Source organism: Apis cerana, linkage group LG13 (assembly GCF_029169275.1).
Source record: "Apis cerana isolate GH-2021 linkage group LG13, AcerK_1.0, whole genome shotgun sequence".
NCBI classification, from domain to species: domain Eukaryota; kingdom Metazoa; phylum Arthropoda; class Insecta; order Hymenoptera; family Apidae; genus Apis; species Apis cerana.
The window spans coordinates 925481-939038 of record NC_083864.1 but is presented as its reverse complement, the minus strand read 5'-3'; the positions used below and the strand labels follow the sequence as shown (position 1 = coordinate 939038).

At 16.9% G+C, this 13558-nt stretch overlaps 1 long non-coding RNA gene across 4 annotated transcripts in view; it reads right to left on the bottom strand.

Annotated features, from left to right (window-relative positions):
• The window catches only part of LOC133667189 (uncharacterized), a 62435-nt gene extending 52020 nt beyond the window's left edge, over positions 1-10415 (bottom strand). For 2 of the 4 annotated variants that reach the window (XR_009832440.1, XR_009832442.1), the window contains exons 1-2: positions 5909-6040; positions 2470-2719 (exon numbers count right to left, since the gene is read on the bottom strand). This is a non-coding gene — a long non-coding RNA (uncharacterized LOC133667189). Of the gene's footprint in view, positions 1-2469; positions 2720-5908; positions 6042-9995 lie in introns of those variants that run through there. The other 2 variants (XR_009832443.1, XR_009832441.1) reach the window with 2 other exon arrangements.
• Between the last annotated feature and the right edge of the window lie 3143 nt (positions 10416-13558).

Genomic DNA, 13558 nt, shown 5'->3' with positions numbered 1-13558 from the left:
TAATTTTTCTCTCTATTCTCTTTCTCTCTCTATTCTCTTTCTCTCTCTATTCTCTCTCTTTTCTCTCTATTTTCTTTCTATTGGTTCCTTTTCTTAGGATGTGGAATGAGAAAAGAGAGATTTTACAGTCTATATACATATGTATGTTCATAGTCACACATAGGAAATATGAAATGATCAATAATGGAATAATCAAGATATTGATCAAATCGTGAATTAATGATAGGGACAAAATTGTCCAAGCTTGATGTAGAATATTAAATGTTATCAATGAAAGCCATAAAAAAAACTCAAACAATTGTGATTTTAATAATCATATAATTTAACACAATTATAAAAAAAATTGTATTATTAAAAAATAAAAATTATTTTTAAAAACCAACTTATTTTATTCTTCAAAAATAATTTTTGAAAAAATGAAATCGAATATTTCATTCTCTCGAATGATATTTTCTTTAAATTATTACTATTAAAGAAAATAATAGAATAATAATATTATAATACGACAAATAGATTTTTGGATTAGAAATTCTTTTCAACAGTTCGGTCTACAGTCTTTCGAAAATATATAATATTATAAATCGGTAATCCATAACTCAAAGAATTGTGTAAACATAGATCTTGATAATTTCTATTTCTAAGCCATTTCACATCTCTCGAGTTCCATAGATCCAAATAAGTCCATTCTTAATTTCTTGATAATTTTACAAAAATAGAATTCTTAAAAATAAAACATAATCAAATCAAACTTGATTTGTTTCGTTTTTTAAGTAAATTAAATAATCATTCAAGCTAGAATTAGATATAATAATTTAATTATATGCAAAATTCAAGCAATCTTTTGAATAATCTATTAAATCACATTAAAATAAATGGCTTTTTATATCATTTTATATAATAATCTTGTGTATCTCGATTTTATATATATTTTTCATTTGTTTTTTTTCTTTTTATTAAAATTCTTTTAAAAAATTCTTTGTTTTCTTCTTTTTCTCTATTTAATAAAAATGCAAGAAGTTTGATTTCAAAAATTGGTTTCTATTTTTCTATAAAAATCAATAATATATAACTTTTCTATTTGAAAGATGACAATATACTAAATAATTAAATTAATCTGTGATTAACATAAAATATATATAATATTTGATCATTATATCTAATCATATGTGTCAATTTTAATTAATAAAATATAAGACAATTATCAACGACATGATGATATAGGAAATCTCGCCTTAAAGAATTTTTCCCTCAAGTTTCATACAAATCCATAAGCAGACTATGTAATAATGCAGACCTAGACCTAGACTATTCCTATGCAAAAGGATAAGGAAGCTACATTATTGTCTATATTTTAAAGAAGAACTAGAGAAGCTAAAAATCTATATATTTTTATTCACACAAGGCGAAACATAATAAAAAAATGATCAATTGTGGAGGAATTGGCACTTTAATAAAGATCGTTGCTGCAATAGTATTAAATAAAATTTCACACGTTCAGAAATCAATAATGAAATTCGTTTTTTATTTATTAGTAATAGATTCGAGTATAGCTTCATAGAATGAAGGAATAGATATAATAAAAAGAAAAGAAATAGACATATTTTTTCGTTTACAATATTTCTTTTATATGTATTTATTTTTTTTCTTCGTATCATATTTATTCTTTTTATAGAGACACAAAAGATGAATCATAAACATTTAATCGATTTTATTGTTAATAAAATGAACTGAACACTACTTTAATATTTCTTTAAATTATACTTTATTTGAAATTATTTATTCATTATATGTTTATATTTATATGTTTTACTTGAAATTATATATTTATAGATATTTTCATAGAAATTCCTTGTCAAACTTCACGAATCAATGAATGATGTTCTATATTACCAACGAATATTAATGTTAATGTAGTCATGTGATAAATTTTACATTAATCGAAAATGTATATTTAAAAATTAAATTTTATCCATATTATGTTTCATTGGATCAAAAATTTTATGAAGGTTATCTTCATCATGTATAATGTACAATTTTGTGAATGGGATTTACAGAATGGACAAAATAATCCAAATTTTTTTTAAATATATTCTTATTAATAAATCAAATTTTATAAATCAATAAAAAAAATAAATATGAATATGATTTATTAAAAATCTTCGATAATTTATAAATATCATTCAATAACTTCCTTGGAGTATTAATATATAGTGTAACATCTTAAATGATAAAATTATCATTTTTCATAAAAAAATTTTTTTTTATGAAATTATCATTGATGATATGTTAAATTTCACAAAAAATAGAAATTTCTTATTAATAAATTGTATGAATTATAAATGATTCCATATCAACAACGATGGCTTCTCGATTTATAATCCCAAAAATATACATAATATATTAAATAAAATATTTTATAATCTAATAAATCTAATAAATTAGATATGATGCAAATATAATATAACTTACAAGAATTAACAAACACGACGGATGATTGTTTCGTTTCCAGCCATTTGTTTTGGTATTTCTCTTTTTCATCTTTATCAGTCTATTATTCATATGAATCAATCACAGTATGAAAAATACAAATCTGATATTTTCAACTAACTGTTCGAATTCATTATAATTCCAGTTTTATTCTTTCAGTTTGAGGTATTATATATCTAAATTATTTCATTTTTTAAAATGTTTGTGAATCTTGATTCAAATAATCGTATATCTAAAATAATAAATAATGATGTGATGTTAATCATAATGCATCAAAAATACAATATAATAAATTGATTAGAAAAAAGGGAAACTATATGTGAAATTAATATTGGATTTTCCAATTTTATGATTTAAAAAAAAAAAACAAAAAAAACTTAATACATTTTTATCTTGATTTGCTATAAATGCAATTAATATTCGAGAAATATCAAAAAAACTTAATCAATTAGTATTATATATGATTTATATATGATTTAGAAAATAGTAAAGAGATCAAAAATAAACTCATTACAAAATCAATGATTATCAAATAATTTAATTAAACTTTTTAAAGAAAAAGTTTTCTTCTTGAAAAAAAAGATATTTTTAACAATAAATATAATAACAATAAAAAAGAATCATCAATTTTCTAAAAAAATAAAATGATCAATTTTATTTAGAAGATGAAAAATTCGCACATATATTGTAATTCGAAGTTGTAAAATTCGAAATTTTAATATAGCTATTGTAAAAAACATGGGAATTAATTTGGAATTTAATGGGAAAAAAAATTTCGATTTCTTTTGTTATAATTTTCATAAACATTATTATATATAATTATATAAAATATACTACATAGTAGACTGAACCAAATGAAATTCTATTTTCAATATCTTAGAAACATTGATAACAACAATAAGAAAATTTTTGTGGATAATTAAACAATTTTGGATCATTATAAAACAATTAATATATAGCAAAACTAACAAAAATTGCCACTGAAAAATACAATATGAAAAATTTTCAATGGAAGATTTTTACGCAATATGGTTACAGCACAATTTAAGTTTAAAGAAAATAAAAGATAATAATTATACCAAAATATTATTTGAACAGTAATATGTAATCAAAATCTTCATCTATATCTATATATAATACTAAATAAATTTTATTAGACAAGATTAATAAATTAGAACAAAATAAAACAGAATTATAGAAATTAATTTTTTTTAACATATTTGGATACATTATTTATTTTAAAAAAATTTATATATTTTTTTTTTTACAACATTTAATTTTACTAATACTTTTTAAGAAGTCTTATAAATTTTTATTTAAGATCGATATTAGAAATAAAAAATTCTGATTTATTTAATATATATTTAAATGATATATTAGTTATATTAGTATATTTAAATGGTATAAGTTAGAAAAAATATAAAATATTTTAATTGAATTAAAGACATGTTTGAATATCAATAAGTACTCTAGATATTGATAAGAAGTTAACATCAAATAAAAAAATGAAAAAACTAATCGAAAACGGAAAAGTTTTTATCATGGGTGACTGTAGTTAAATTAATACATCTGAAAATATTTTAATTCAACAATTTATTTCTAATAAACCACAGATTTCAGTCTATGGAAAATTTCTAGAATCAAATTGAAAATAAAAAAAAAACTGCATTTTACTGTAAGATTATTAAACTTTTTATATATATAATTAAAACAATATATTACATAAAATAATTTCATTATATTTTAAATCTAAGCTATCAAAAAGAATATATAATATTCCTTTCGTCTTTTGTCAATACATTACATAAGAAATATTTTCTAAGATACAAAAAAATTTAAGAATATGAAAAAATTATTTTTATCTCCAATACCAAAATGTCTGCAAAGCGAAATATTTATCAAATATTATCATTACATAATAATATTTTAAAAATGATTGATATTAATAATTGTACAAATCTAAAAATGATATAAATAGGATAATAGAACAATTGAGTAAATGAAAGTTTAATAGTATAATATTTATAAAAATTTACTGAAAGTATTTCTTAATACGAATAAATTTTTATTTGTATTTATTTAAATTGGCAGATGATTGTAATAAAGAGTGTGAGTAAATCTTTGATAGTCTTTAGTACATATAATATATAAACATTTTGTTAATCAATAAAACTTTTATTTGTGAAAGAGAATAAATTCTACAAATAAAAGCTTTAATAAATCATTGATTTATATTTTATATTATATTATTTATATTATATTTCTTTATAATTTAATTTAAATGATATCAATATAAAAATTATTCAATTACATTTTATTATGTTAAATGATAATATTTTATCTAATAAAAATTTCGAAATATTTCGAAGTGAATTTGTGAAACGAGTTATTATTTACGGAAAATCATTTATAAATAAAAAAATAAATTTGAATAAAACTACGAAAAAATTTTCTAAAATTGAACATTATTTGATTATCTACTCTGCATTTGTAAATTAAATTTTGAATATCTTATCTATGTATGTATTATATATGTATCGATTATTATTTCAAAAATGAAATGAAAATAAAAAATTATTTATATAAATAATAGAATTTAGAAAGAATTTAAATCTAAGCGTTATTATAAATAAATCAAAATTTGCTTTCAATAACGATAATGAGTTTTATTATAAAACAGTTTTAATAAATCAAGAAATTTTTAATAATTCCGATATTGCAAATTGGAAAAATAGATAAAAATTTAATATATAATATAATTAAAATATAATTAAAATTATAAATAGTAATACAATGCTAAATACAATTAAAATACAATTAATATTTAATACATAAATTTTATGTAATTTTATATAATTTTTTAGAATATTATCAAGTTACGAAAAAATAAAATATATAGATATATTTAATATATTTTTAAGAAAAATTTTAGAATTATATTGAAATAAATAGAATTAAAATTATATATCTATAAATGTACATAAAATTTTAATTTATAGTTATGATATTATCAATTTTTTTGATTTCGATTAATAAAGATTTTTTCTGAGCTTTAGAAGCTTAAGAAATTAAAAAACATTAATTAAATCTTACACATAAAAAAATAGACACGAATATCGATTTATTTAATCTTTTTTTAAGTCGGATTTCTTCATTTCATCATATTGAAAACTAAAATAAAACTATTATCAAAAAGGAATATCATGATTTTATTGAAATTGAGATAAGAAATATGCAAGAAAGATTATTGATTTAAAAATTATTGGTTTTATAAAATTTGTTAAAAAATTTTTATTATATTTATCAATTTTTTTGTTAAATTTTGAATATTTATTGTGAATAATATATTATTAATAATAAAACATTATTAAATAATATTAAATATTTTTATATTAATAATAAATTTTATTAAAAGTTTTACCATTACGCCGCATTGTGCACTCCAAAATAATTAAATGATGAATTCAATTTGAATTTTTTTATGTTCAACATTTTTCGATTATTTCAATGTTTTCCTCAAAAAGTCTGAATTGCTACTGATAAGTTTATTTGGAATTATTGCATGTAAGCATGACCAATTCACAATATTTGTTTACATTTTTTATTTCGAAATAACGTTAAATTTATAGGTGACCATTTATTTTTGTCTCTTGACATAGCTAATATTCTCGTTAAATATTGTTTGTTTTGAAGAATATTATATATATATATATATATATATATATATATATATATATATATATATATAATATTAATTCCAATATTTCTATTACTCTACGTATTATAACAATATATAATAAACAAAATTTAAATATTGTAACAGTAATATGTAACAGTAATATTCGTTTAAAATAGTGTTAAATCAAAAAAATGTTAGTTCTTTATCAATAAATATATCTTCTATTTGTCTATTTTTTGTTCATTTATTATTTATTATTGTATCGATATATATGATTATATATATGTGTGTGTGTACTTTTTGTTTAAAATATATGTAAAATATATGTAATGTACAAAATATATATATAATATATAAATCATATTTTTTTATAAAAATTCACAATTTAATAATAATAAAATGAATATTCATCAGAATTATCAATCAATAAATATAATTAGATAAAGAAATAAGATTCAATTCGTTTATTCAAACGAAAAAAAATATTCGTAATATTTCTATAAAATATGAATATTTCTTATAATTTTTACTAAATAACTAATTGCCGAAAATAGTTTCTTTTTATATTATTATTAAAAAATAAAAAAATATTAATTTGAATTTATACATATAAGTTTTAATACTCAATTTTAAATATAAAAACTTAAGATATACACAGTGAAACAAAATAAAAACATTTTTTTTTATCTTACTTATAAGAAATGTTTATATTTTTTGAGCTCAAAAGTAAAAGAAATTAACAAACCAAAAATTTTCAGAATATCTATCTTTCCAAATAAATAACGTAATCCTATAATATTTAATCAAATATTAAAATACTGATTAAACACTTTGTTGATTTTTTGTTTATCAGTCTCGAAAGTATCGATATAATCAAAAAAAGTAATAAAAATATTCTGTTTAATTAAATTAAATGTTTCAAAAATTAAATTAAATTAAATTTCTGGCAAAATTAAATTAAATTTTTGGTAAAAAATTTAAAAAAATAAAAAATACTTGAATAACTATAATCTATATAGTTTTCTTAAACAAATAGTAAAAAATTATTATATAAATTATTATATTCTCAACAATTTTGAATAATTTTTGTAATTGAATAAAATTTTTACAATATTTATTATATAAAGCAAAATCAGTTATCCATTCAAATTTTTTTTCATTAAATTTAAAATTAATATACATTTTATAAAACATATATTCTTAAGATAGGAGATATTAATCTATAAATTAAAGATTACATGATTATAAGATTACAGGATAAAGATTATTATTTAATATATTTTATATATATAAAATAATTTTATATATATAATATATTATATATTTATAAAATTATTCATTATGAATATTCTGAAATAAATAGTGCCAAAATGATACCAATCTTTTTTCCTGACAACTTTATTATTATAATAAATAATATATATAGAAATTAAAAAACAATAATTAAATTAATGTTTTTTTTATTTATGAAAAAGAAAGCTACTACTTCCAATAAAATAATCATAAATTAAAAAAATTAAAAAAATTGTATTCATAAATTTATTCAGAAATTCATAAATTAATTATAATATTATAAACCAAATTTTTATAAATATGCTGTATTGATTTGCCATTATTATCAATCAAAATAATAGAAAATATATATGTATATAATATAAAATATAAAATATAATATATATCTCTAATTATTAAAAATAATCAAAAATAAAGTAGAAAAAAACTGTCTAAGAAGAAATAGTTATGATCAAAAAGAAATAAATTTATCAGAAAAAATGCGTTAAGAATAAAAAAATAAATTTATATTATTCTATATAACAAACAGGCAATATAAGAATAGAAGAAAAAGTCAAAAAAAAATTAAAAACAATTATCATGTAATAAGATTAGAATATCACTAAATAGTATCATCAATAGTATAAAAAATTAAAAAATTAGAAAATAAGATTAGAAAATAATATTTAGAAAAAAAATAAAAGAAAAAATATAAAGAATAAAAAAAAGATATTCAAAAAGGAATTTGGAAATATAAATAAATATTTCATGAAAAATGTAAAAATTAATAAACAGGATAAAATGTAAGAAAATAATAGAGTGATAAAAAACAACAGATAGAAAATTAAAAAGAAAGATAATGCAATAAAAACAAAAGATTATTATAATACAAAGAATAAAAATCAAATATATAATATACAAAGCAATAAAAATATAATATATTATGTATTATATATTAAATATAAATATATTTATTGTAATATATAAAATGAACTAAGATTTTTCAATTATAATATGTGGAATAACGCATGCAAATAAAAAAATGCATATAAAAAAATTAAATTCCAATTTTTGAATTAAAATAAATAAAGTTTATCATATGTGAAAAATTATAATATAAAGAACATTTCTTTTTACAAATTTATAACTAAATTTATAACTATTATATAACTATCTAATAAATAATTAGAATAATAATATTCAAAATATCTATTTGCTATAAAAAAAAAAAACAAAAATTTATAATTATATTTTTTATTTAAATTTGAATTTTTATAAATATAAAATCACTAAATTTTATAAGTAAAAATTTTAATTAATAATTTAAAATAAAAAAAAATAAAATAAAATATAATAATAATATAAATTATAAATTATTAATTAATAATTATCAAATTATTATTTCTTTAATTTAATTTTTTAAAAATATTAAAATCTCTACACATTTATCTAGAATTAATTTAATTATTTGATAAAAATTATCTTGTTAATTTTATTTTTATCATAAATTCCAATATAAATACAGAATAATATTATATGAAGACAAGATAATTTTCTAAACAATGAATAATAATATTTATAACTTTAGAAATATACTTACTTACATATTATTTAATTTCTATTATATTACTTTTTGAAGATAAACAAAGAATATTAATACCAAGATATCAAAAATACCAAAAATCAATAAATTAAATTTTAAATGATTTATATTAAATAAAATATATTAAAAAAAATATATATAAATAAATTAAAACAAATGTAATACTATACATAAGATTAGATATATAGATATATATAGTTAGATATAGAGATATTTTTTTTTATCTCTCTTTTTGAAAAATATTATAGAAAAATAAAAAAAATATTATTTATTATAGAAAAATATTTTTCATTATGTACACATTTTCTTAAATCAATTTGAGGTAATTCTAATAACTACAATAATAAAAATTGTTATACTGATTTTTGTTTAATAAGTAAATTTTTTTATATCAAAAAATAAAATATTTATATTAAAAAATATATATATAATTATAATTATATAATTATACAATACATGTATATACTTCTACAAAATATAAGTATATAATTAAAAAATGTTTATATTCTATCTATGAATTAATGCTATTCATATTGCATTCAAATAAATATAAATATTGAATAATTTATTTAAATTATATTTTTTTTAAGTTTTTTTTAAGATTTAAAATTTAATATTCATTTGTTTTTATTCGTATATTTTTAATATCTATTTCATTTTATTGAAAATAAATTATTTAAATATGAATTTTTACTATTCTGTTTAAAAAAATATTAATGTAATTTTTTTAAACATTTTAATCAAATTAATAATTAAGTAAATAATTAATTAATTAAATAAATTTATCAATAATTACAACAATTACAATTATAAAAATTATGAGAACAAAATATTAAATACAATAACTAAAATAATTATTATTTATAATATTAAGACAATATTATAAATATAAATAATACAAGATTTAGATAAAAATTTTAAATTTTTATATAATTAATAATAAATAATACTTACTTTTTTGCAGATTATTGATTAATTTTTCTAAAATTTTTAGATTTGATTATGTTTAACTTATTGGCTACTGATTCTAAGAAAATTACGTTCAATTTACTTCGCTCTTACCAAACCACATTCGTTTTATGAAAATATTAAAGGACACTTTTCAAAATATATTTGTGGTGAAAATCTCCAATCACACGACGAATAATATATTCCGACTATATATCAGCATTGGCTAACAATTACGTCATCATGCGAACTCTGTTTAATAACATTGTAAACCAGGAATGTCAGATTAGCAGTCTATTCTTTTACCTTTTATTAAGAATTGTAGAATTCTCTCCATATCTATTTGAAACAATTAAATATATTTATTCCCACTTACTTTTGAAAATTATTTTCAAGTTTAATTTTATCATAAAATATAAATATTTATAAATATTATTTATAATCTTTATATTCATATATATTTATTTTTATATTTATAGCCTGAATAATCGATAAAATATGATAATAAATATATTATTTATCCTAATGATATTATATTTTATCCTAAATAACATTAATAAACAGAATGTTATCTATACAACTTACATTACATTAACAATAATTTATATTACGATCAATACTATTTCAATAATATTGATTTTCATGAATATGCTTCATTCCATCATTTGAAACAGTGTACAATATTTTCTATATTGATTCATTTTTTTTATAATTTATAATAGAATTATAATAGAATAATAAATTAATAAAATAATAAATTATAATAGAAAAAGACAGATGATAGATAAAATACAATATACATCCTATAATATATATATAAAATAAGTTAAAAATTTGAAAAATGGAAAGAAAAAAGAACACTAAATATAAAATTTTTATTTTTTATTAGTTTATAAAAACTATCAATGAAGAAATATATAAAAGTAAATAAAAAGATTTATACAATAATTACGAATTGAAAATAATAATATAGATAGAAAATTTGAAATTGTTATATCGATATCAAAAAAATGATATCTTAGTAAAAATTTAATATTATATATTAATATATATATAATATATATTATATATATATTAATATTACATATTATATAAGTGAAACAAAGTGAAAATTATAAATAAAATAATTAAAGAAAAAAACAAAATACTTTTAGATAGAAAATTTCAATCATTTTTAGAAGATATTATTATTACATATGGAAATATTTAATATTTTTATTTAATAATATATAATTAAAAATATGCAAAAAAAAGTTTTTGAAAGAAATCACAAAAGTACTTTTGCCATCAAAAATTCTACAAATTTAATATAATATAAGTATTTTTAGATACTTTTTAAAATTATAAAAATCAATAATTTATTATCTTTTATTTAAAAAAACATTAGAAAGAATTGAAAAAGAAGTTTCATATGACACTTATATTTGAAAAAGACAAAAAGAAGTAAAAAATTTTAATTTCGGAAATTTATTGACTTTTATGATATTAATAAAAAACTTTTAATACTTATGTTGAAATTTGTATGTTGAAAATTGCAGATATATTCAGATAATATTAATAATATTAATTAATAATATATTATCTTCTTGTTATGGTATACTTCGTATATTTAGCGAATTTTGAATTAAATAAAATAATATGATAACGAATATTCTATCTGATATAATTTACCAAAAATCTGATTATTGACTTTCAAGAAATTAAAAATATTTGATTTACCAAATACCATCATGTATTGATAACATATACATTTGAATTGAAAAACTAATTATTAACAGAATTATGATGAATGCAAATAATAAGTAAATGAATGATTTTGAAAAAGATGTTAAATACAAGCAGAAAAAATCAATGTATAGGTAAAAATATTTGCCATGTAAATGTGATAATTGCATTATTTTCGACAATTATTTTAGACATGTTTCGAATAAAAATTATATATTGACTATTAGGTTAGGAATAGTAAAATTTAAAAGTATATTATCCATAGATATTGAAACAGTGGCATCATTATGTCATCAGTTACTCTACTTGATGAACTCGAAACTTGATAATAATTACTATAAGAAACTTGTATAGTAATGTATAATTATACATAATTGTATAATAATATTTAAATAAATAGAATTTAATTTATCAATGTCTGCATATACAGCTTTTAATATATAATATTTGAAAGTTTCTCATTAATATTTTGAAAACCAATAAATTCCAAACCAATAAAAAAAAAAATTAAAATTTTATATTTAGGATTCTTCTCTTCAAATATCATGCTAACTCGCAATGAAACTTTATCCCGAAAAAATAAAGTTTCTGGCAGTGAATTACACAAGTTAAAACATATCATGTTTTTTTAAATTTGTGTTATTTTCAGAATTAAAAAAAATTACAGAATTTGGATTATTTCGTTTTCAATGCTTTATTATTAAAATTTGTAATATCGAACTGACTTATTTAAATAAACTTATACAATGATATAAACGATACCATGTTTCAGTCAATTTATTCGTCAATGTTCAAAAAATACATTACGATGGATTAAATGTGCTACATTTAGTGGTATCTTTTTCCACTTGTGAATCTAATGGACTTTTTAAAAAAAAAATTTTTAAATTATAAATCTCAATGATTTCTGATTGTGTTATCTATTAACAAAAATCTTATTAAGTTATATGATCATTTAATTGAACACTACATTTGATTTCTTTCCTTGTTTATTTTTACTCATCGATAAAAGCAATGATGAATGTTTCTTTTTCAGTGTGAAATTTATTTAATCTTTAATGAGTATTAGAATAATATAATATTAATTTCTAATCAATAAATTGTCCATTTAGTTAATGAAAATCGAATTAATATTGATTCTTCTGGATGTTTTATTCACTAAATTTTTTATATATTTTGCAAATCAATATCTAGTTAGCTCGTCATATTATATATTATATAGTGACATTGCAATCGCCTTCAATATAAAAAAAATATAAAGATATTGGATAAAAATTGGTTATTGGATGAAATTTTTGAATCGTTTTTCAAAACGATTTATTCACACTAATAGTTTCCTTGAGACTTGCTTTTCACAACGAATACTATATGATGGAATAAAAAAAAAACTGATTTTGAAAATCTATGTCAAAATTTTTTTTAAAGCAAAAACTTTTTACAAATCTCCAATTCAAAAAATTACGCTATGATGACCACCATATTTATTTTTTATACATATATATTGTTAGCTACTTTTTTGACTAATTTTTGTTTCTTCAATTAGACAACTATTCGATTTATATTATTACTATAATGTATAATAATATATATACAATAATAATTATTATCACAAAAACTATTATTTAATTTAAATATTTATTAAATAAATGAATTGAAATAAATATAAATTTTTCTAATATTTTCTAATAAAACAAATAAGATTCAAACATTATAAAGATACGATATATACCTTTTTTTTTGTAAAATAATTTTTGTAAATAATTTCAAGGAAATATAGATAGTTTAAAAATTGAAGTATTATTTATGTAAAATATATCTAAAAAATTTTCAATAAATCTAAAATT